This window comes from Macrotis lagotis, chromosome 8 (assembly GCF_037893015.1).
Source record: "Macrotis lagotis isolate mMagLag1 chromosome 8, bilby.v1.9.chrom.fasta, whole genome shotgun sequence".
Classification (NCBI taxonomy): Eukaryota; Metazoa; Chordata; class Mammalia; order Peramelemorphia; family Peramelidae; genus Macrotis; species Macrotis lagotis.
This window is the reverse complement of record NC_133665.1, coordinates 171,081,752-171,108,781: the sequence shown is the minus strand read 5'-3', so window position 1 is coordinate 171,108,781 and position 27,030 is coordinate 171,081,752. Positions and strand designations below refer to the sequence as shown.

Below are 27,030 nucleotides of genomic sequence, written 5' to 3'. Positions count from 1 at the left end.
CCCAGGCTGCCACAACCTGTCTGAATGACTATGGGCAAGGTACCTAAATCCTCAGGATGCAAACAACTTTTAAGACAGTAAGTTGCAAAGAAGGTGCCAATGTCAAAGCCAATACAAAACAAACAAAAATGGTTCTAGAAACCATAGTAACAGGGCACAGGAGCCTTAGTGACCTCATAATATCACTTATTACCTCCATGTTTAAAAAAAAACAGTAACAACAAAAATAACATCAGACCTTTAGTGGCTCCCAATGCAACTTAATAGACATATATTAAATGCTAATTTGTCCCTTACCATCATTCTATGTTCAATCTAAATTTGACCACTAATTATTCTAATTTTTATGTTTATACCTCCAGGGCCTACAATCTATAGTAAACACTCAATAAATGTGTATTATTGCATCAGATAAGTGTTCACCACTGCAGGTCTTTCCTCCCCTACTGGACTGGAAAGGCATGACTTTTGCCCTTTTTATTTGCCCCTGTCCCCTATATCAAACATACCTGCAGAGTAAAGATGAGTTTTTACTGTTAAATTTACAGCTTTGTTTTTAAGGTCCTGGAGTTATAGCTCCCTCATCATAGACACACTGACACCTTAGTTCAGGTTCTTTTTGCCTTTGACCTAGGCACCTCATTGTAAATATGGAGAAAAACTAAGAAGCAAAGAGTTCATAGATCTGGCATTGGAATAATGTTCTCAAGGCCATCTAGTATAATCCATAAATTTTATAGATGAAGAAACTGAGTCCCAAGGACTTGCCCAAGGATATGACTCCCTCAAGGTCACACATGGAGTGAGTATCAAAGGAAGATTTCAATTCAAGTCTTTACACCCTACAGCTAGTATTTTTCCTACTGTATCACACTCTCTCAAATGGTCCTATCTAAAGCAAATTCTCTACAGCTCTGAGTCATCAGAATGGGGTGAGTAAGCAGTTTTCTAGTTTGTTCTCAATTTGTGAACAGGTTTTTATTTCTAAAATATTCTTGTAGATTGGTTGTAACCCAGAAGGGAATTTTCTCAAAGGAAACATGTTCTGGTATGCAGTTAGCTTCCTAAGTCAGCCAACAGAGTCCATTGAACTTATTATGCAGCTGATTTTCATACCTAGACTATGGAACCTAACTAAATCTGATTACTTCTGGGCAATGCCTCCTCCCTGCCAATCATTCATTTAATAAATAAATAAATCTTTTTTAAAGGTTTACTATATGCAAGTTGAAGCTATCTCAAGGTGGAATGGGCAACTTAGTAAGGTAGCAGGTTCAACTTCATGAAAACTTGTCAAACCAAGGCAGAATGTCTACTTGGTGAGTGCAATTGAAGATACAAACATATAAAATTTCAATAATTTTTTAAACTTAAAGTTTAAGTAAGCTTAAAAGCAATTGAATTACTTGACTCAAGTAGGTCTTAAATTTAATGAGAAGGAAGTGTTTTGCCTTCAATAGTAAACAAAACCTTTTAAGCCATGTTACCAAGAGAATGATCGAGTAAAGGTGACTCATTCAAGATCCAACCTGCTCTATATTAATAGTACAAGTTTAAGATAATATCCAAGCCTTTAAGGAAAAGTCAATTATGTACATGAGCTTCCATGTTTGGCCACTCTTGTATTGCCCCCTGGGAAGGAGAAGCAGGAAGAATCTGAAGGATTATGAGAAGAAACCAAATTAAACTCATAAAACTAGAGTTAAATGATGACTGGAACCCCAAACTGGTCTAGGACTAGATTGAGCAAAAGGAAAAGCAAATGGAACTGGATGCAATTAACATAATGATGATATTTCAATTCAATTAAAGACATTAGCTTTAAAAAACTTGCCTCAACAATTAATATAATCATAATAGTCAAGACTAGGGAGTGACTCTTGAAGCTAATTTGATCATAGAGTGATGGATTTGAGGACACAAATTAGGACTTACAACTCTTTCCTAAGCCACAGTTGAGTTGTGATATAGTAATTCATTCAAGGCAAAGATCCCATCTAAATCTATATAGGAAGCCAACAATTGTGCAATATTTTAAATGTTCATTTTTCTTAAAAATAGACCTTTATAATAATAGCTAACATTGATGTAGTACTTTAAGCTTGCAAAATGCCTTTGAAATGTCATATCATTTTCTCTTCTAATAAATCTGGGAGATAGGAACTATCATTATCACCATTCTATAGATGAGTAAAGTGAGGCCAACAGATGTTAAATCACTTGCCCCATTTTATGCAGTTAGTAAAGATCTATGACTGGCTTTGATTTATTTAATCAAGTCCAATGCTCTGTCTGCTGCCCCTACAAACCAACACTTATTCATTGCCTACTATGTGCAGGGTACTCTACTAGTACTGCACTGTACTAGGTGAAGGGTGCTGTGGAAGAAAGAGATTGTCCTTCATCGTTGAAGAGTACTGATGATAGGGATGGCTAAGTGGCACAGTGGATAGAGCACCGGCCCTGGAGTCAGGAGAACCTGAGTTCAAATCTGACCTCAGACACTTCATAATGACCTAGCTGTGTGGCCTTGGGCAAGCCACTTAACCCCATTGCCTTGCAAAAAAAAAAGAGTACTAATGATGGCACAGTGTCGGCTGGGGTATAGGTATGATGTGGTAATTTGGTTGCCCTTAGTGGTCATTTGAGGAGTTAGTTACTAAGCTATTGTTTCTGCCTTCTCTTAAGTTGTCAATGGGCTGTTTAGATCTTGGGTCAGAATTTACAACATTCCATCCTTTAAGGATGGAGGTGATGGGACTTGATTTGAGCTCTGAGTATTGTGAAGTAAGTTTTTAGTCTATTTTCTTCATATGTATCTTCTTAATTTTTCAATCACAAGTTTCTTCATTATTAAAATAAGGAGATTTGACTAAATGGTCTGTGAGATTCTTTTCAATTCTGTGATCCTATAATTCATATGATTCACATCATCCAAACATACACAAGTGCCTAGCCTGAACATTACCACATTAGGTTTATCAGATGATGAGGTAGCATTTATGTCTATTGAATGAAGGATGTTTAGCAATGTAGCTTAAAAATAAGACAGATCTGTTTGATCATCCTGCAAGATTACTCTTCATACCAGAGCATGGGATCCTAGATTTAGAGTTGGGAGGTATGTCAACCCCTTCATTTAAAAGATGAGGAAGCTGAACCCCAAAGAAATTATGATTTACTAATGGCCATACAGATAGTAAAGCAGGTCATGATTTGAATCCAGATTCTTTCATTCCAAACTCAGCCAATTTCCAATAATGCACACTTTCTCACTCTGAATCTTGATCCATTTAGTATGTAAAGTTGTAGTTGGAAAGTCAGGGCAATTCTCTTTTAAGCAAGGAAAAGTAAAAAAAAAATACATTCAGAGAACTATAGTAGACAGAGTAGGGACACAGGAATCAAGGTTGAAATAATGACCTCAAAAACTTGACAGCTGAGGGTCAGCATCTCGAAAATACTCAAAAATCTGTCATTGCATAACAAATAGCCTGTTACTTATTGATTTCTTTTCTTTTACTTTAGGCAAAATGATGGATTATATCTCCTGAAAGTTAGTAACTGCTGATGATATCTTATAGATGAGCCAACAAAGGCATGCATATGGCTTTGGGAAATGGACTTCTGTACAGTAGCTGGCATAATAGCATTACTGAGATTTAAACCTCTCATCTTTGAATGAATGTATTATGCATCATCTCTAAGTTCATAGGATTATGAGTCATAAGTTTAGAGCTGGATGGATTTAGAGGTCATCTAGCATAATCCTTAAATTTTATAGATGTAAAATGGTGTAGATTTGCCCCAAGATCACAAGCAGTGAAAAACTGAACCCAAGACTTCTGATATCATTGAGTCAGATTCATGCTTTTCAAAGAATTGCAATGAAGCACAGAGATATTAGGTCATTGGGCCAAGGTCACACAGGTAATAGAAATGGCAGAAATAGAATTTGAGTTCATATCTTCTGACTCTAAATTCAATATTATTTCAGCTATGACATGGACAATGTAAGAATGAAACAAAAAAGTGTTGGGGCAAAGTTTTGGATTTTTAAAAATAGTATATTGAAATAGAAATCAATTCTTCAAATTTGTACTCATTAGAGGGAGTCTGCCAGAATGTTTTTTTCTTTGTTAGTTTTCTATGACTGATTTAGAATAATGACAGCTAGACCCAGAGAGTTCCACTAGTGATATACCTTTGTGACCTTTTCTGCTTAGATGCAAAGCAAAATCTATTGGATCATAGGTTTAAACACAGAAGGTTCCCTTAGAGTTAATCTAGTCAAATCCCCTCATTTTAAAGATGAGGAAATGGAGGCTAAAGTAATCGGTTGTCTTGCCCATGATCATTCTGGTAAGATCACAGAATCCTAGATATAAAGAACACTAAAGGTAATTGAGTCCAACCCTAACATTTCATGGACAAGGACACTGAGATGCAAGGAAAGTAAGTGATGAGTCCTATCTCCCACAGCTAGTCAGCAACAGAGAAGTAAGGTGAATGGGATGTTCATTCTACTACTTCAATTGGTCTCCCTAGTTTGTTATTCTTTTTGGAAGGAAGAAGTGCTTGGATCTCTGTTTTCCTCCCTGGAAGAAACTTCCCAAAGGAACATTTCCTCCTTTGCTGCAGGTCAGCAATTTCTTTTTAGACTCTACATGGAGAATTGCTTAGGGGCACTGAGACAATTAAATGACTTTCCAGGATCACATAGCTAGTGAGATTTAAAGGCAGAATTGAAACCAAGAACTGACCTTTTACCCACCACTCTCAGAATCGATAAGAACAATTTGCATCTTTTTGATTCAATGATATAGCTACTATTTCAATATATCTTTGGAAAAACCTTCCCCTCTTATGCCTTCTCCTCCAGCATGAGGTTCTAATCTCCTGATTTATTGCTAAAGCCCTGTCCCAGGGGCAAACTATATATTCTGGTATGTTTTAAGTGGGGGTGGGGGAATCCTTAATCTGGGTAATGTCTTAGGGTAAAACCAATTAATATTTCATCTTCAAAGTTTCCTCTCCCCTAGACACCCACTGCTTAGTCCCAGAAGGTCCCATTGGTGATTTACCTGGGCGACCTTTCCAGCAATGATGCCATGTTTACATTACCCCAGGTAGCAATGAGTAAAACCAGGGGCCATTGGACTCTGCTTATATTCTCCATCTGGCATCTAGCTCCTCTTTGCAGATATTATATAATACATGAGGGAAAATTCTGGAAAGAATCCTAACTTAGAAGAATCCTAATGCAGACAAAAGTACAAACAAAAGCCCTAGCCTAGATCTCCTTGAAATCTCTTCATGCCAATGGTCCAAACTGCTAAACCTCATGAAGGCTGATGGAGGCAACTTGCCTTTATTCCCCTTCTCTAGTCTTTAAAAGCATCCCTCTCCTACTAGGTACTTTTTTTTCAGTTCCCTTTTGTGTAGTACCTCCCCTAATTACATATGAGTTCCTTGAGGCATGAATTCAAGGAGTTGCTTTGCCACACTTAATAAATACCTATTTCCTTCCTCCCTCTCTCCCTTCCTCCCTCCCTTTCTTCCTCCCTCCCTCCCTTCCTTCATTCCTTTCCTTCTTCCTTCTTCCCTTCCTCCCTCCCTCCAATACTTGCAAAATACTTTGTGAACACTTCCATTTTATCCTCATCTCACCCCTCAGAGGCATTTGTTAATGCCTGAGAAGCTATTATAATCTATATTTTACAGATGAAGAAACTGAGAACCAGAGAAGTTACTTGCTAAAGGTCACACAGGAAGAAAGGTCTTCTGGCCTTCAGGGCCAGTACTCTATTCACCAGACCAAATTCTCTGTTCTTTCAGCAGGTAGCTAGGAAGGACTCAGAAAGATACAAACCACCAATGTTTATATCATGCAGAGTTTATATTGTTCCTCATTCCTAAGTTACCTGTTAGGACTGGAGTCAATTGCAATGATGGCCATAGGGATAGACCTAATGGTGCTCTGGGTGTGGATGATGTTTAAGAATATGATGCTATAGATATGCTTCATTATAGGCTGAGAAAATGTGCTATTTTTTCCAATCCAAGTTCTTGTGTCCTATGAAATCTGTCCATAGATGCCTTAGGAGATCCAGAAACACCAGGTTTAGAACCACTATTTAGAGTTTTTTGAAATTTGAAAAGAAGAACACATGAGCAATTTGGAAAGGGAATTAATAAAAAAAACCCAATGATTGGGAGATTTGTCAGAAAATATAGTATTCTTTTATGGCAGTTCTGGAATATTTCAGTCCTCTACAATTAAGGATATCTGCAATTCTTCAAATAGCACTTCCTTCCTAAACCTCCACCCCCCCCATAATATCTCCTATATTAATGGGATAGATATACAAATAAGTGTAGTATAAATATGAATGTAATTCATTGCATAGGAGACAAATGAAGAGAGGTTTGAGATATTCAAGGACAGAAGGCTCATTTCTAGTTAAAGGCATCAGTGAAGGTATCATGCAGAAGATAGCACCTGAGTTGGGCCAACTCGATGGCTTCATGAGATTTTTCCTAACCATAAAATGGATGGATAATTCCATTCCATGATGCCCTAGTAGAAGTTGACTGGATGACTCTACACTCTGTTGAGCTCTAGGATTCTATGATTTTAAATTCCTTGCCTTCAGGTAACTGATGAGATAGTCTTCCCTTGCTTCAAGAAATTTTCCCTTACGCCATCAATTCCTTCCTCTGTACTTTGTACTCTGTCTTTCTTACTCTGCTTCTTTTCTCTCTGATATCTGCCTGACCATCTCTCCTGCACATTCATATTCACACATATATCTATCCACATACCAATTCACACATATAATCAAAGGATCATTGATTTTAAACAGGAAGGAAACTTATGGGACATTAAGTTCATCATTTTATGGCTGAAGGACCAAGACTCAGGGAGAGGGAATAACTTAGCCAAGGACACATACAATGGTTGTAGCGGGCAGAGTTATAGAACTTGGATCCAGATAGACTGCCACTAAGTCTAATGCTCTTTATACTGTATCTCATGCTATCTCACTCCTCTTGAAACTCTAATGAGTGGTTTGAAACCTGGTGTTTCTGGATCTCCTCAGGGGTCTGTGGACAGTTTTCACAGGACACAAGAACTTGGATGGAAAAAATGCCACATTTTAATTTTTTCTAATACCTAACTGAAATGTAACATTTCTTTCAATGATTATGAGAAAATAATCATATATTATAGAGACTATCAAAAATGTATATATTAATATATTAAATAAGCATATAAAAATATAATAATAAATAATGAAATAATAAAAAGAGCATGGGAAAAGGCCTATTGGATCCAACATACTGCCAAAGGGGACTCATGACTCTCAAAAAGTTAAAGACCCCCACTCTAATGAGTCTGTGTCAAAGAAAGCAAGAGGAAATAAAATGACATAAATATTATATTTACTCATGAAACTACATTATGCAAAGCTTTTTTCTTAAACCCTTGGGAGATTGAGAATGAAACTATGGTATATTCAAATTACCACCTCTTGACTGGCAAATGCATACATATATATATATATATATATATATATATATATATGTATGTATGTATGTATTGGGCATCTACTATGTGGCTCGCTAATTAAATTTACAAGGTGGTTGCCTGCCTTCCATAAGAAAATTAACAGAGAAATAGCTAACATTTGTGAAACAAAGAACAACTAAACAGTAAACCATAAGGTTCAGGCAGTAAATTCAGTATGTATCTTGAGAAAATAAAGATCAGAGTGAATTGAAGCAATTTAGGAGTGCTTGGAACTTGGGATCGGAGACTACACATTTGGAGCTGAAAGGGATATTTAAAGTAATTGAATTTAACCCTCCCCTCATTTTTAAATATGAGGACACTGAGTTCCAAAGTGATATTTAAGATAGGATGTTGCTGAATTAGAATTTGAACCCGGTTTGCCTGATGACTAATCTGACTCTTTCTTCTGTATAACTGGGGAATTTTGAATAATGTGTTGGATTTGTTAAATGGAGAGGTGACAGTAGGTTTTATAGGTGAACAAATCAGCAAAATCAGAGGAAGAAATGAACATAACTAAAAGATTCAATTGGAGATAACTGTCCTCCAGTTACATTTCAACTGAAAGAAATGTTATCTTTCAGGTAGGTATTAGAAAAAAATATGTTTTTTTTTCCCATCCCCAAGTTCTTGTTCCCTCAGAAAATGAAATACCAAATTCATATATGAGTTAGTCCCAAGGAATACGGACATGGATGATTCTTCCATATAGAAGCCATTGTCTAATTTGGTAATTCTTTTTTTTCTTTTTTTTTTAAGTTTTTGCAAGACAATGGGGGTTAAGTGGCCCAAGGCCACACAGCTAGGCAATTATTAAGTGTCTGAGTTTGGATTTGAATTCAGGTACTCCTGACTCCAGGGCCGGTGCTCTATCCACTGCGCCACCTAGCCGCCCCTAATTAGTTAATTCTTAACCTTGTCTATGTCCTGGACCTCTTCAACAGATTGATGAAGATTAAAGACTCCCATTGCCAAAATAATGTTTTTAAATCATAAAATAAAATACAAAGGAATAATATTTTTAAATATAGTATAATATAAAAATTGAATAGTTATCAAAATATTTTTAATAGTCTACAGGTCAACTTTTCCTGAACTGTGGGTTAGGAACCTCCCCATTCTAATTTCGGAACAGATAAAATCATCTCTTACATGAAACTATGGATAGGGAAGGGAAAGGAGGGTTAATGGAACCCTGGAAAAAGTAGCTTGAACTGACAATCTCATATTATTATGTCTACTCAATTCCACTTACAACACCTTATGGAAATTCAAGAATATAGATAGAAAAATGATTGCCTCTTTATTTTTATCTCCTTTTCATATGTCACTGAAATCTTTGTCCTATAGTTACCTAACAACAGGGTTGACAATTTGCTAGACTTTGCCCAGCATGGCCCCTGTTTTTTAGCACAGAATGGGGAGGGAGGGGACAGCTCTTACTGACATATTGCTCTGATTAGTTTCTCTTTTGTTATTTTCTTTTGGTAACCCTGATCACCATAAAGAGCTCTTAGCTTCCCATATAATGCTATACCATTACCTTGACTCATGGTGTCTTGCTTATAAAATAACCACTTAGCTATTTTGGAACAGTGGATTTGTTAACCCATTCACCCACTAATGGAAACAAAAATGAATCCTTATTAAAGTGAATCTTGCTGGCTTCTATCTATCTAGGACACAAGTGTGTATTTTTTTTTCCCTGAGCTGCCAGACGGAATATTTAAAAATACACCTAAGCTGCTACTGTAGGGCAAGAATTACAAATTGACTGACTGCCTGCTAATGAGACTGATGGAAAGCAATGATAAGATCCTGCAAAAATCTTTTTAAATCTTTGAACTGTAATCAAAATCCAACAATTCATGCCAGAAATTAGAAAGCTTTTTTGAGACCCTGCTTCAGGCAAAACTGAAGATCATTCTATGATACTGGAAAACTGAATATTCAAGATGACCCTCATTAAAATGTGTACTTTTTATAGCAGAGGTGTTTTCTTGAAGAAAAGAGAAGTCATATCAGTCTTAATCTAAATTTAAGTCTTCTCCATCATACAGTTTGGCTAACATGATGTGCTGACAGTGATCACACCCAAGTTATTCAATTTAATTTGATTTAATAATCATTGTATTAGATAAACACCAAAGAGACCCAGTCCTCAAAGAATCCTTAAGCCAGATATCATTGGATTGGGAGGATATTAGAGGGGGAGGGATACTGCATGTATTCAGATTTGTGCATTTAAAGTTTATATAAAGAACATGAGAATAGTCTACAATGCGATAAATTAAAGTCTCACTAAATAATACCAGACAACAAGTAAATGAACAAATAATGTAACATACTTTCCCATTCACAGTTGAGAGGTGGACACTAGTCTAGGAGAATGGTATATAAATTGTCTATATATGATATCATTATTATTGTAATTATTATTATTATTATATCAGGATTACAATGGAGGGTTCAATCTAGAGGTTGGGTTGGTTTTTTTTTACTTCCAGAAATGTTTGTGAAAGAAAAGACAAAGGTAATAATAAAATTTATTAATAAGGTGATGATAAAACTTTTGAAGAAAGTATTTTGGAGTGAAGGGGAAACCCCAATAACTAAGGGCAGGGATGACCAGAGATGCCACATACAAAAGAATGCAAGTAGATCCAGTTTTCCTGAAATGTAAAGTGTAGGAGGAAATGTCATATAAAATTAGCCTGGAAAAAGAGACTACAGACAGATTATAAAGGTTTGAAAGAATGGGTATTTTATCCTAAAGAGAAAAGAGACCTCCTGATACTTCCTTACAAGAGGAATGACATGATCAGACCTATAAGTTGTAGAAACGTTATTACAACCAATTGACCCTGAAGGCAATTTTTTCTTCCTTTCCGAAGGAAAGCTGTATCATATGTCACATCCTATACTTTGAAAAAGTTTTTTTTCTCTTTCTTTTTTGATCAAAAATGACGTGGTACTGGTATTAAAAGAAAGGAAGAGTCTCCCAAAGCCTAGGTGGGCAAAAAATGTCTCTGATATTGATGGTGCAAGAAGAAGAAGAAGATTTTCCTTTTAAAAGTTTTGGAAACCTGACCTTAAAGCAACATTTGAGGCTGTTCTGTGTTGAAATCATATTCCTTTGAATTACAGGTTAATTCATATCCAGAAAGGAGGCAGATCTAGGCAATGAAATTTTACAATTTAGTGGAAAGAGTGGAAGTTAGGCTTTGTCACTGACCATATGAGCAAACACTCACTTTAAAAAAACTTCTGATATTAAATCTGAGGTCAACTTTCAAGCCATGGATTTAGATTAATTTGCACCAAGTATATGTATTAGGACAGATAGTACAGATTAAATATTCAAATAAGAGACAAATAGTGATATAAACTAACTACATTTTCCATTGAACTCTATTCCATTTGCATCTGAGAAAAAAATAAAAACTTGCCAGCCCTGTATCCAAATCCTCCATAATCTGGTTCCAAACTGCCCTTTCAGGTCCCTGTTATGTCTGATTGACTATAGGCCCTGTAAGGGAAGGAACTGTTTTATTTTTGTATTTGTATACTAACATCTAGCATGGTACCTGATATGGAGTAGATGCTTAATGAGATCAGTGGATTATAGATTTAAACCAGAAGGGACCTTTTAAGATATCATCTCATCTGATCCTTTCATTTCACTGATGGAGATATTATATCTCAGAGAGTTGAAGTGGCTTCCATGAAAATTCTGCCTCTTGTGCTTCTGGTCACTTAAATCATAAATGTCACAATTGGTAGCTGAACCCCATTTCTTTAATTTCTGAACTTACATTCTGTTTTGTACCACAATTCCAGTCAATCATGATGATTCATCCATTTCCAGTGTCATCCTGTTCCCTCTCACTTCTTTGCACTGATACAGGTTCTTGCCTAACTGTTCATCTCATCTGGTTCTGTTCATTGCAATTCATCATCCTTGGAAAACATGTTCTCTTCACCTCCTCATTTTAATAAAACAGCTGTGGAATATTGCAGAAGGAAGCCTGGTATTTATAGGGGAAGGACCTGAGTGCAAATTATTATTCCGTCACTTTCTTTCTGCATTAAATTCTATACTTACTATGTGATTCTGGCCAAATTACTTCACCTCTCTGAGTTTCAATTCTTCATCTGAAAAATGAGGGTGCTGAATTAGAAGGCCTCAAAACTGCCTTCCATCTGTAAATTTTTGGTCTTCTTATGCTGCTTAACTCAGGTAGGGACTTTCTTTAATAAGGTCACCCTGATCCTATTAGTGATTTCTCCATTCCTCAAACTATCTTATTTTTATTTCTCTGTACCCATGTGAAATGCAGTTTGCCATAATGTGCTAGACCCAGAATCAGGAGTATATGTGATCATATCCTGATTGACACCGAATTAACTGCTTTCATCAGTGGCAAAATGATAAATCTCTCATGATTTCTGGTACCTTTCTCCAAACCATAAGTGATAGTTTCCAAAGTGGCATTTAATATCACAAGTCATTGACATACATGTGCCCATATACATCTCCCTTTCCCCATACCAAGAGATCACAGGGTTGTTGAGGGCAGGGATCGCTTGGTGCACATTTTGTATTCCTAAAGCTCAAACTATTGCAATGCACCCAGTAGGTATTCATAAGTGGTTTTGTAAAATAAATTGAACACAGGTCTTTTTAACCACAAGTCAAGATTTCTACTCTTGACTGTTCAAAAGCTATGAAACTAAGATTAGTTTGAATCAGGATTTGAATTCAAGTCTTCCCTCTTCCTTCTTCTGGCGGCAAACCTGACAAGAAATTAAAAATGGTTCAGTGCCTGACATATCGGCATAGGTTGTCCTACAATACAGCTTCCAACAAAACTTGACTGTCACGAACTCCAGGTAACAGGATGGTTTACCGTTACACCAAGAAAGTTGGAAAAGCACGAAAATCACCCTGTGGTGTGTGCCCAGGAAGACTTTGAGGTGTTCGTGTAGTAAGACCTAAAGTTCTTATGAGGCTATCAAAGACAAAAAAGCATTTCAGCAGGGCTTATGGTGGCTCTATGTGTGGTGTCTGTGACAGGATCAAGTGTGCTTTCCTGATTGAGGAGCAGAAAATTGTTGTGAAGGTGTTGAAGGCACAAGCACAGAGTCAAAAGAGTAAATAAAAAGGCTGGGTTTTGAATAATAAAGAAAACTAAAATGAATTCAAGTCTTCCCAAATCCAAGTCAAGTTCTTGCCCAACTATAACATGTTGCCTTTTGAATGAAATCCTTTTTTTTAGTCCATTTTAACTGTAGCTATCTGCTGTCTGCTATTTCATTGAAAATGCTCATTCTTTCATGTACTAAATAAACATTTAAATATCTGTCATGTGAAAAAAAATTTAAAAAGAATAAAGCTGATTTTCTGTCCTTCAAGGGGTTTATAAACTAACATTTTATCAAATTTAATATGCCATATTAGCAAAATACCTTCTGTGGTATATACAGATCATATACAGAACATGTGAAGAGAGCATACCTGAATGAGTTAATGACAAGTCTATGAAATTAATCAAAGTCCTCCTTGGTCATGAACTTACTTGGTTAAAGATTGGTTCCAGCACTAGCTGGGCATGCATGATTTAAGAAACCTCAACATCCATGAGGTTTTAAATTATTTTAAAGCTATAATTCCCTCAGGCTTAGCAATCTTGCACTGAAGAGAACCTTGACTATTCTTTCTAGATATGAGATTATATTGTTCTCAGGTTGGAAAAGGACACCCAGAACATCCACTGATCAGGTCTTGGGTCATGGACTTCATATATTTTTCAAAAGCTCATCCCATTGTAACTCTAAAGTATGGTCTTTATCAAAGGGCTATACTATAGATAGCCTAATTTTCTTCAGATGAGTGTATTTCATAAGCAAAGATATCAGAATTGCTCCCTCTCCTCATTCCTTTCTAGGCAGGTGGTCACATTTCAAAGAACAGAACCAAAAAGTATAGCTAATATGGAACCCAGGTGTCCCACATCACTGAGAAAAATACATTATTGTTGGAACTCTTTATTATTTTGAGAGGTGGGAGAAGGGGAAATCTGATTCTCTCCATATTCCCAGACTGAAAAATACTTTGGCTACTCATGTCCCCTTATTCCAAAGTGATCAGTCCAGAAATTTCAACCTGCTGCATTTATTCTGAACTTTGCTGACTCACCCTTTCTTAGGCAACCTAGTAGTGAGCTCATTCCAAAGATTAAGTGTAGAAACCTATGTGTTTTAGCTCACTGCAGCTGAGAACTCCTGTATTCAAAGAATCCATCAGTTTCAGCCTCCCCAGCAGCAGGAACTTCCGGAGGGCACATCTATGCCTTGCTCTAAAGGAGAATTTTTTAAAGAAAATAAAGTCATATGAATATGGTCTAATGATAAGAGAACTGAAATAGATCGACTGCTATAGTGATTCAGTACTTTGGACAGCAACTTTTAGATTTTTTTTTTTTTTTTTTTTTTTTTTTTAGTTCCTTAAATAGTTGTTGAATTAAAATAGAAAGATCTGTGCTTTAGTCATGGCTTTGACAATAGTGTATCCATGGTTGTGTCATTTAATCTACTTGTGTCTCATTTTTCTCACTTGTAAGAGGGAAATAATACATCTATAGACACATTGTCTTGATTGTGGAATTATCCCCCTCCCTTATCCCTCCAATCTGTTACCACCTCTTGTCAAATATCCACTATCTTCTTCATTCTACTCATATGACTACTCTCCTAATTCAGAATTACAATCCTAATTTGAGTCATTATTATCTCTTTTCAAAACTATTGCATTATCCTCTAATTTGGTCTTTTTGATTCTCCACAATCCATAGAGATGACAAATTAATATTCCTGAATCAATAATGTGACCACATCATCCCATTATTAAAGGGATTTTAAGGCTCTATTGCCTTGAGGATAAACTATCAACTCTTGGTTGGCATTTTAAAGTCTTTTTTCTTCTGGCTGTAACTTCTTTTCTGGAGATTAAAAATACTTTCTCCTCAGGTTCTCTGTGTTTCACCAGACTGACTTTCTGCTTCCCATACACAATATGATATCCCATTTCCACTGACTGCCCTTCATGCCTGGAATGTCCTTCCCCATCCCCACCTTCTTTCAGCTTTTGTAGAATCCTTTCAAAGCTTACCCCAAGTGATGCCTCATAACAAAAGTATTTCTTTATCCTCCTGTTGTTAATGTTTTGCCCATTTCTCCTCAACTTTTATGTTTCTTTGGCATCTACTTATCAGTGGATTTGTTTTTTTCTATGGGTGTATGAAAACTCCCTGAGGGTGAAGATGATTTTTAAATGTCTTTGTATCTGCAATGCCTAGGACAATGCTTGGCCCATAGAAATGACTTAATAAATATTGATTGAATTCTTGTATCATAGATGGTATAAAATTTCACAAAAGTCAAAAGTGCCATATAAAAAGAAATAATTCCTCCTATATTGCAAAGATACAGAGAAATGTTCTTTTACAAGCAAAGAAACATAAATGATTTTGCACTATAACTCTCAAGAGCTGGGTTGAATTTCTTGTGATCTGAAATCATCAAATATGAAGCTGTTACCTCTAAGGTAAATTTGCCTGACTATTGATAAGAAACAACAATAGCCAAAAGACTTATTTAATATTTACCTAATTAATCACTCCAATTTTAAAATAAGAAAGAGCCATAACAAGGAAATATATCCCTGACAATGAGATGAATGGAAGCTAACCCTCATGAGAAGATAAAGTCACATAATACCATCTGCTGGGTGGAGGAGGGAATAATTAGTTCCTGGAAAAGTTAAACTATGAACTAAATTGGACAAGTATATTTTCTGACAAATTCAAGGATTGAGTTTACCCATTAATTAAAATTGAATATCTCTCAAAATCAGTCAAAGGTCAAATACCTTATGCTTTGTTTAACATGTACTTCCAGTAACTCATAGGAGAAAAAGTTTTGGCAGAGATAGGGCTAGACAGTTATGTGTTTTAGAAATATCTTCCAAATATTACTGGGGAGAAGGAGCTCTTTCTATTTCTATGTTTTTATGGAAAATGTCTGAGAAAAAAATCATAGATGTTGTATCTATGCAAAGGAGTATTAAAGAGAAATAATAACTAACATTTCTGTAGCAATTTATAGACACTATTAAAGAGATAGACTGCTATGGAGGAATCTTTTGAAGTCAGAAGTCAAGGGTTCAAATTCTCTCTCTGATGCTGTGTAACCTTGAAAAGGCTCTTTGGGTTTCAGTGCTTTCATTTATCACCTAAGAAGGTTGTACTTAATTACCTCTGAAGTTCCTTCCAACTCTCAATCTATCATCCTATGATATTTTTTGAGGATCACAAACCACTTTGGGAGGATACTATTGGCATTATTGTCATTTCTATTTCACAGATAAAGAATCTGAGGTTCAGAAACATCAAGTGATTTCCACATAGTTACAGAGATAGCAAATGTCAGAGGTAGGAATTGAACCCAGGACTTTTTAATGCCAGTTCCACTATTCTATTCAATACTCAAACTGTCTCTTAAAATGTATTTCCTATCACTCATATCCAGAGAAAGAACTATGGTATCTGAATGCAGATCAAAGTATACTATTTTCACTTTATTTTTGTTTTTGTTTTCCCTTTATTGTGGTCTTTCCCTTTTGTTCTGATTTTTTTCATGACATAACTAATATGAAAATATGTTTAACACACTTGTACATGTATCAGATGGTTTGCTGTCTTAGGGAGAGGGGAGGAAAGGGAGGGAGGAAGAAAAAATTGAAACAATGTCTTACAAAAATGAATGTTGAGGGTGGCTAGGTGGCGTAGTGGATAAAGCACCAGCCTTGTAGTCAGGAGTACCTGGGTTCAAATCCGGTCTCAGACACTTAATAATTACCTAGCTGTGTGGCCTTGGGCAAGCCACTTAACCCCATCTGCCTTGCAAAAAAAAAAATGAATGTTGAAAACTATCTTTACGAGTAATTGCAAAAAAAGTACTATTAAGGAAAAAATGCATTTTATCCATGCAGAGTTCAGAAAGCAGACACATTCTTTGGGGAGTGATTCAGCTCCATGTTAAACCTTTAGGAGCTCGTGATCACGTAGATTAAAACAGCAAAGGTAGGAGAACAATCTATAAAAACCTGTCCTCTACTACATCATTCATTGTCAACTTTGGATGCAAAAAAGTCCAAGATTTGCTTAGTCCATATATATCTGAAATGCAAAAAGACAAGCTGCCATCACAGAGGTGTTACCATTGGTGATGGATGGATCTAACTACCAAAGCAGCTGAAAAACCTCCTAGCCTGGCAGCAATAAAACGAAAAGCTGTAAAATGATTTAATCTCAGTTTCCATTGGGTGAAAAGAAGAACTCTGTCTTTTAAAAAATAATAATAGTAATGGTTCCTAGTTCATTTGGGAAGGATTTTTTATCCCCTTTATAAATAAATTGCTTGCTTAGTCTACATACATACACACACATTAAAAGGAGCACATTACAAGAGAAGATTTTATCTTCCTATTATTACCATTTAGAATTTATTCAGTGTCCCTTGGAGCAGATATTAAATTTCTTGACCAAAGTCAGCATCAAAAAGAACCATTTACACCTTGTGCAACCTTGGCAAAGCCTCAATATTAAAATCTGCAAAATGAGGAAGTTGTACTAGATGACGTCTAAAATTGTAGCTGGTTAATATTTGGAGAGTTTTCCATCTTGGTCAAGGAAGTTCTTCTTAGTTCTTTATTAATTCAGAGAATTTTCAGAATTAGATGAACAACCAGAGGATAGCTAATCTGACCGCTGCCTGGAAAGAATCCCCTCTACATTTTACTCAAGGTAAGGGAATTTTCTTACTAACCATAAAATAAACCAGAATGGACAGAAAGGAAATAATGATCTTACCCTCAGGGCTTGGTGGGTTTGTTGTTGTGGTTGTTATTGTTTCTGTTGTTTATTTAAATTGTTTCTCCCCCTACCATTTATTTTTATAGGAGACCAAAGTATTTAGAGAACCATTAAAAACCCTGCAAGGATCATCTGATATTCATTGTTTTAAAGAATTTCTTTGGTAAGCATCTGGTTTGGGAGTGGCTTGTCCCCATGTGGGAAAGTGAAAAGGAAACTGTTCATTTCCTAAATAACAGTGAGGTCTATGATCAATATGCCTAGACTTAGGATCAATTAACCTTTGCTCAAAGATCTCCAAAGACATGAAACCCACTACCTCTCAAGGAAACCCATTCTATTTTTTAATACTTCAAATATTAAAATGTTTTTCCTTCCATAACATCTAAATGTGAATCATCAAAATAATCTCCAGGATGATATGCAACAGGCGCAGTCATTTGATTTCTTAATTCTAACATCTCTGGTTGCAAATCACAATGCCTGGTAGTCACCTTTAACAGCAAACGCTAAATGGAAACTGATTGCTCTCAGGCTGATGATGGTAAAAACCTATTTACACACATAATTTTTTCATGGTACCCAAAACAATATATGGATTTCAAAATAAAGTTGAGGAAACAGTGTGCTAGAAGATAGAACCAAGGGTTCTGTTCCCATATGTGTCAGAAACCTTGTGTGACCTTAGATGAGTGATAGATTCATAGACTTAAATCTAGAGGAGACCTCATAGATCAACTAATCCAATTCCCTTATTTCCCAGATGAGAAAACTGGGGCTTAGAGGAGGGGAAATGGCTTGCCAAAAGTCACTCAAGTGATATGGGTGATGGATCAATTGGGGGAAATGGAAGATAGCATACATCAACAGCTTTGGGCTTTGACACTGATAAGTGAGATTTATATTGTACTGCTCACACAGTTACATATTTAATTATTTTTGTATTACCTTCTTTCCATTTACTCAGCCACTATCTAAGCATTTCATCACTTCTTACCTAGACTATTAATACTTTCTCCCAAGTGAATTCTTGCTTTTTAATCTATTTTCTTTCCAATTCATCAGCATGTCTGACTATATCACTTCTCTATTCAAGAATTTTTGATTCTTGATTCCCTATTATCACTGTGATGAAATGTTAATTCCTCAGTGTATTTAGTCTTTCATATTCTGACACTGGCCTGTTCTACAGATTTCATATAATTTACTCATCATATATTCTATTTTCCAATCAAAATAAATAAAAAAAATTATTATTCACTGAATTCAGTGACCATTTTCCCTTTCTCTACTTTTGTATAAGATGTTACTTGTACATGGAATGTTTGCATTTTCTAATCTCTGTCTCTTAGAATACTTGTTTTCTAAAGGCTAAGCTAATGTGCAACCTTTTATAGGAAGACTTTTATTATTCCTGAGGTCCAACTTTTTCCCTCTTTAAATCATCTTGGGTTTAATTACTACTTAACTTGTTTATGTGACTTGTCCAATGAACAGTAAAATGGAAATTCATTGGGAGAAAGAACTGGATTGAATTTCTTTTGCATTTCTAATATCCAGCACATTTTAGTGCTTGAATAAATGTTGACTTGGATTCAACTGGATGTAAATTTTGTTACCACAAGTGGAATCTTCAATCACTTTTTGAATGATATCTTAAAGTGATGACTATGTTTAAAGTAGCTAAATGAATGAGCCAGAATTGCAAATTCTGACAAAGGATTTTGCTGACTTTAACATATAAATAAAAGAAGCCTTGGCCAAATATGATTTTTTTTCAAGGAGAGGAATTATCTCAGTGGAGGAAAGATTTTAAAGTGGAAAATAAAAAGAATATTTCAATGGTAGAACCATAAGTAGAACCATAAAATGGATTTTCATCAGATTCTCTTTAATAAAGTTGAAGGGGTTAAATATTCCACCCTGAATGTTAGCAAGTGTAGATGGCCTTCAACTATATTTCTTTCAGGAACATTAGTCATAGACATCAAAGTTTGGAACATGAGAGATTGACTGAATCATAATTCTACTGCTAAGAGGCAAGAAATCCAAAGGAGGTATAGATTTAGGGAAAAAGTTGATAAACTCACTTTCGTACCAATGGTTGGATTTCTAGCTTGGCATGTCCTAAAAGCAAATAGAGATATGGGTCTGGATTGGGGGAGGGAAATTCAGGCTGGAGCTATAATTGGTAGGAGTAATTGTCTACTGTAGAAATGATAGTTGAAGATGTCTGAGTGAATCTGAAAAGGAAGAGAGTGTAAATAGGAAAGAGAAAAGGGTCACCCTAAATGACCAGACTGAAGCTAAGGAGGAATACTTTCTCTCCAACAAAGACAGAAGTGAAGAGACAAGGGAGTAGTTCAAAGAAAAAAAGTTATAAACAGTGTTATATGTATCAGAGATATCAAGAAAAATTACTTTATGAGATCATTAGGTAATTAGAAACTTGAAGAAAACCATTTCAGTGTAACAACAAGGTGAAAATCAAGTTCTAAGAAGTTAAGGAAAAAGTATGTGAAAATGAAATAGAATAACTAAGTGCAAACATCTTTGTCCTGAAGTTTGGTAGGAAAGACAACTAAATTGACATGAATAAGATCCTTTCCTTTTCCAGTGATTCCTCCAAAACAATTGAGAGGGAAGACTTCATCACCTGCTGTCTGGACTATTGAGGCCTCCAGATTGGTTTTGCTATCTTATCTCTTCTACCCCAATCATTCTCCATGTAGTTTCCAAAAAGCTCTTTAATGATGGATCATGTAACTCTCCTATTCAGTAAGCTATACCAATTTACTATTGCTACTATAATAAAATTGACATACTTCTATTTGACTTCTGAGGCCCTTAATAACCTGGCCCAAACCTATTTTCCCACTCTCATTATAGCTGATTCTTTCTCCTTTCTTTACAATTCAAACAAACTGGTCTTCTTGTGCTCTTCATCTCTGTATGTCAGTAGCCCTGACCCCCAATATCCCTGCCTTCCTTCAAAGACTCAACTTAAGGATTCCCTTCTCAATGTGGAGTCTTGAATGATTCCCAAATGATGGCTGCCCTCCCCCTAACCAGGTTGTATTCTTTCATTAATCTGTATATACTTATTCTTGTTCATATTGTCTCCCTAGATAGAATTTAAGCTTTTTGAAGAAAGGAGTAGATTTTTTTTTTTTGCATCCTGTTTTGGTCCAGTAGCAGCTTGAATTTATATGTTAAGGAAAAGACAACATTCCCTTTTACATTGTCTAACATGTCCCTTCCTCCATAGTCATGGAATGTCTTTTATACTCAAATTCATTTAATACACATGATAACTGCAGCATAACACTGAAAAATATCCTTCTCTTGGAATTTCTCATCATTGTGATTATTATTTGGTCTTTGACTCCATCTATAAGGAAAAATGAGGTGGTATAAATTAAACAGCAGTTTCTTTTATCATCAAGTATGTACACCTTGTAATCATGAATTATGCAGGCCAGGATTAGCTGTCTGATTATAAAAGGGAGCAGCTGCAGAGGCTGTTGAAAGGACAAAGTAAGTCACAGGAGGGGCCGCACAAAGACATAGAGTGATGTGAACAGCCTGCTAGGCATTCTAATGTTTATAGTGATTTCTAGCTACCTGCATTTGAAGCTTTTATGAAAAAAAAGAGATTTCTCTCTCTAAATCTTGAGTCACCTAAATTATTGATACCAAGTAAGAAAGGAAAGAAGGAAGGAAGGAAGGAAAAAAGGACAGAAGGAAAAAGTAAGAATTAAAAAAGGTAAGAAAAAAGAAGAAAGGAAGGAGAGTGAAAGAAAGGAAGAAAAAAGATGAAAAGAAAGACTGAAAAAGAAGGAAGGTGGGGAGGGAAAGATGGAAAAGGGAGAAAGGAGGGAAAAGAGGAAGAGTGGAAAACTGGAGAGGAAATAAGAAGAAAAGATTAAAAGAAGATGAAGGAAAAGAGAAGGAAGGGAGAAAGGGAAGAATTTATTTTTACAAAATATATCTTTTGCCAGTTCTATGTGTGAACCTAACAGCAATTAAATATTTTTCAAGGAAATACAACTCTTTCATTTCATTATTCATGACTGTGTCTATTTTATTTATTTATTCATTCATTCAAGAAATGTTTATTAGCTGCCTACTTTTTCCCAAACATTATGAGTGATATAGAGAGAAATGAGAGATTGTATCTACCTAACCCCTGGGAATTCACAACTGTAAAATTATAAGGAAAATTAATCAATAACTATTTAGCAGATACCTACTATGTTTCAGTGTACTACATACCCTTGACAAAAATAAACTATTTTATAGAGAACTCACAAGAGCAAGGACTCACAGTTAGTGCTTAATGAATCTTTCTTTATGTTTGTTTATATTTGCTCATGATAAGCTCCTTGAGGGTAGTATGGTCCTGTGACAGTGTCTCTCACGTTGCAAATCAATTCCAAAGTTCTTAAGAGGGACATTCACAGTTAGTGCTTAATGACTCTTTCTTTATGTTTGTTTATATTTGCTCATGATAAGCTCCTTGAGGGTAGTATGGTCCTGTGACAGTGTCTCTCACGTTGCAAATCAATTCCAAAGTTCTTAAGAGGGACATTCACAGTGATCTAGCATTGCTTCTTCTGACCCTCTGTGAGGATGCTGTGTTCTGGGAGTAAGGCAGAATGGGAGTAGCTCAAAGGAAATGTGAGATTTGTGCCTGACCTGTGGTAGAGTATGCTGTGCTTCTATTGGTCTGATCAGCCAGTTGGACACACTGTCATAAAATAATGTTGTCCTAACTCTAACAGAGTGATGTCATTTTGATCTTCTTTAATGTTGAAGGACAAGAACCAATCAGCCAACTGTGGTGGGCCCTTTATGAGGTGCAGGGATACAAGTTCAGAGAAGAAAGCCATTCCTACTCCCAAGGAGTTTATTATGGACTAATTTCAAAAAAATATAATTACCCAAACAAGAATTTATTAAACACCAACTATATGCTAAGAAGTGGGGAATGTTACAGGCTCTTGAGATGCTTTCAATTTAATGAATGAACAATTGCATGTATAATGGCTGCTGATTCATTCTGTGATTTTGAAAGATTCCATGGACCTCTTCATCCTTTATTTTCTAATGCAAAAAGAAAAGTTAACTGCATATTTCCCAAGGTCTTTTCCATCTCATATAGTCTATGTTCCTATGGTTTAAAACACAAAAAGGGCAAAAAAGGTATAAAAAAAGAGTTCTAGGCAATGCACTATTAGCGATGTAAGAGAAAAAAGATAATTTTTCATTGGAAGGAATGGTCAGGGAAGGCTGGATGGCAGAAGTGACCCCTGGGTCAAGCCTGGAAAGAAGGAGGTTTTGATATCTCTAAGGATACAGGAATAATGGGTCCATTCCATGAAAGGTGGAAAACATAAAAGCATGGAGACAGGAAGACAGAATGAATGGGGAACAGTATTCTACTTTGACCAGAATGTCATATACATACATACATGCATGAATGCATACATGTATACACACACACACACACACACACACACACATATATATATATATATATATATATATATAAAACCTTACTTGTGTGGTAGAAAATGAGGAGACAATATTATTAAGGTTGTCATAGATATTTGATGATTGATTGATGAGTTCCCAAGAAAGCAATGGTGCAGTGGAAAGAACCCTAATCCGTTTCCCTTATTTTTGTAGATGAGTCTTGGTTTCTAGACTCACTTCTATAATTTACCATGTGTTTTGGGACCAATTGTCTCCTTTCTAATAGTCTTTTTTTTTTCATCCCTTAAAAAGACCAGCTTCAAATAGATGATTTCTAAGGACTTGTTCAATCTTAAAATCCTATTATCCTATAATTTATTTTAGAGACAAGCTTATAAAAAGTTTTTTCCCCTTCGCATGATGATGGGTGAACTACAATTGTATTTTTAATATATTCAAATTGAGCAGCAATGTTACACTGTCTACAGCTGTGGTCTATTATCTTAGAGGATATGTTGTCAAGGAGGAAGCATAGTGGATAAGACATTCCAGACTAGAAGATGTGAGTTAAAATCCTATTTCTTTTTCTTATAACTATGATATCTAATCCCTCTGAGACCCAAATTGCTCATCTGCAAGATAATAGATTTAGAGCTAAACCTTAAGTAGTTATTGTCAATAGTCCAGAAGTCTCCTTTTAAAAAATGAGGAAGCTGAGGCTGAAAGAATTTAAATTACCCCAAAGTTGTATAGCCAGGAAGTATCAGAGGCAAGATTTGAATCAAAATCTCATGACTCCAAGGGCAGTACTTGATCTATTACACAATGTTGTCAAATGTTTTAAAAGATTAAAAGTATATATGCATAGCCTTGGACTCAGGAAATCTTGAGTTCAAATACTTTTATTGACTGCCTTGGGCATCTCCTTCCACCTCTCTATGCTTCACTTTATTCAAGTATAAAATTAGAGGATTGGACTTGATGGACTCTAAGGTCCCTACAACTCTCAATATATAACCCTATGAGTAGTTGTAAATATTGCTATTATCATAAATCAACAAAAGTTATACTGGCCTACCCGCATTGACCATAACTCCTATACTTACTCCTTTAGGTGCTTCCTAAAGTAATAAGGTTAAGATAAGACCTGGAGGAATCTGTGGCCTGAGATTCTACCAGTATCTCCGATCCTCAGAAAGGATGACAAGCTGAAAAAAGAAATCCAAGGGACAAACCCAGTCAGAGTATGTGGTCCAACCTTTTCAGATAGACCACTGTTGAGGCAATGAGAGGCAAGCTTTAAAGATGATCAGTAAGCCCACCTCTGTTCTTTGATAAAAACCCTTCAGAACATGGATCTGTAGCATTTTCTATGAAACCCTGAATTTGTCACATCTGCAAATACAGAACAGAACTCCAGAGTTAAAGAGACTGTAGGTATTTGAATTTCTAAGGAGCCTTTAGATAGACAGATAGAGGCAGAGAGAGAGAGAACGAGAATGAACCAGAGAGAGAGAGAGACAGAGAGACAGAGAGACAGACAGAGAGAGAGAGAGAGAGAGAGACAGAGACAGAGACAGAGACAGAGACAGAGAGACAGAGAGACAGAGAGACAAAGAGAGAGAGAGAGAGACAGAGGAGAGAAGTCAAAGCAGAGTCTTCACAGTCCAAGCTGTGAAATCAGAGAAGCTCTGTTCACAGGTGTGCTGGTATGTCCTTGGATAAGTCAGTTTATCTCTGAGCCTCACTTTCCTTATTTGTAAAATGAGGGGGGTTGGACAAGATGACGTCTAAGGTCTATCATAGCCATAATCATTTTGTCATTCTAACAGCAGCTACTTGTAGGCAACATACACAGAATCCTTTCTATCCTGTCCCCCTGACAAAAATCCAACCCAATAAAAATTGGAAATACAGCATAACCAGTTACTAGGTTGAATGCCAGATATTCATAAAGGCCAGTATTTATTTTAAATTGACATTCTCTTTGTTCCTCACAGAATATTCCATCTCACCTCTTCTTACCTTTTCTAATGCCCTCCCCATGCAAGTGTCTTTTCTCTCCAACAATTATTTTTTAACTACCTTTTATTTACTTTGAAATAAAGGGTAAAAAAAGATTTATCCTATATTTATTTGTATATCTTCATGTTGAATATATTTATATATGTACACCACAGCAGCACAACGGCATTTGTAGTGGAGAGAGAATTCTCCTCAGAGCCAGAAAGATTTGGGTTCAAGCCCCATCTCAGACATTTACTTCCTGTTTGACCCTGGGCAAGCCCCCAGACCTTCACTCCTGGTTTAGACAATTTTCTAAGTCTTTAAGGTGCAGAGAAGATGCTGGCCATCTTTAGTAGAGTGAGCTTCTTCATTTGCTAGTTTCAAAAATCAATAAAGTCACAGAACCCATTCCCATCTCTAGATATAAAAGAATGTAAGCTACATGAGAGCAGAAATTGTTTCATTTTTTTCTATCTCCAAATTCATAACAGTGTAGGGTACTAATTAAATTTTTGTTAATTGATTTATTTTCAAGGCAGTTCTCAAAGACCTTGTTTTCATCTTGCCAGTGACTGGCCAGCACAGATTGGCCTCCTTGAAGCTCTGTCCTTTTGGTTCTAAAGGTGACCAGAACCTTGAATGAAGGTGAACTCTCTCTTTATGAGATCCCTACAGTCTTGGCCTTCAGCCACCTCTTTTGTCAGGTAACAAATAATTTGAACTTTAAGATATTGAACTTAAATATATACCAGCCTGGGGAACCCACAAGATATAATTCCTTCTAATTTGATGCAAGACGGAAAACCAGAAATTAAGTCTTTTTGATAGGGGATTTAAATACATATATGAAAGGTTTATTTTTCAAAAGAGGCTTGTGAATTAAAGGAAGAAGGGACAACAGAATCTTTTTCCCACCTTTGTCACAAACCAAGTAATCAATCTGGGTCTTGGTTTATGCATCTGAAAAAGTGAAATATCAATCTGTGTACCCAGAGATTTGTAAGAGACTAGGCATCCAGGAGAGTTGGAAACATTTCTGGAGACTAGAATTATGTGACAGAGAGATCAGCATAAAGATGGATTATGTTTATTTTATATATTACTAACCAGAATCAACAAATATGTAATGACAGGGTAGTTCCCCTAGATGACTCACAACTGTGTGGGCTGACTGATTGGAAAGAGGTAGGCAGCAATATTTAGTAGGAGGTACAAAGACCTGCAGCTCTGACTTGAAGAATTGGTCTTCAAGGAAGGCTGAACCATAGGCCCAGAGGAGAAAGAAAATAAAATATTTAGGACATGGAGATCTGAGAGCTTTGAAATGTAAATAGAGATATCAAAATCTAATGCAGCTAGACACAAGAGCAGATGCTCTTAGAATTTTAGAACTGGAAGGAATTATATACATTATCTAATCCAATTGTGCATTTTAAGAATTCAGAAGCTTCCCAGTTGGTGGACACCTGGGATAATTTATTACTGAGTTTTCCTTTACATTCATTTCTTTTTCCTTGTAAATAAAAGTTATCATCTAGTGGAAAGATCACTGACTCTAAGGTCAGAAGAGTTGGGTTCGTACGTCACTTTTGATTCTTACATAGAACTTCCTTCAGAAATCTGGGCTTTCAGGCTTGCAGACTGTGGTTCTTGAGGGTCTACTATTCCCCTTTGAGTTCTAGAGATAATCCTGGCGGGGGGGGGGGGCCTTAGGTTGTGGCTTCCTCAAACTGTTTGCTACAATCTTCTGTCAGAATACATCCCATTGATTACTGACCACATTAATTAGTTTTTAGGAAGAGTATATAATAGGAAGGTCTAATATGGGCAATTATCACAAAAAAAATTCTCCAAACAGGCGAGGGGGTTATTATTCTGTTTTTGTACACATAAGACCCCAGAGGAGAGTAAAGTGGTATTGAGACACATACAGGGATAGGGAATTTGTGTGGTGAAGATACAGCACACACCTTCTGGTTCCTAGAAGCTTCTCCCTTTATTAAGTCATCAGAAAGTTCGCAATAAGTGTGCCTT

At 36.1% G+C, this 27,030-nt stretch overlaps 1 protein-coding gene, 1 long non-coding RNA gene and 1 pseudogene across 2 annotated transcripts in view; 2 read left to right on the top strand and 1 right to left on the bottom strand.

The window, feature by feature from the left end:
* CADPS (calcium dependent secretion activator) overlaps positions 1–27,030 on the bottom strand; it is a 557,039-nt gene that overhangs the window by 498,513 nt on the left and 31,496 nt on the right.
* On the top strand, positions 252–25,884 carry LOC141495022 (uncharacterized). The gene is made up of 3 exons (XR_012470634.1): positions 252–932; positions 17,598–17,674; positions 25,532–25,884. It is a non-coding gene; the product is annotated as an uncharacterized LOC141495022 (long non-coding RNA).
* On the top strand, positions 12,391–12,742 carry LOC141495021 (large ribosomal subunit protein eL34-like; annotated as a pseudogene).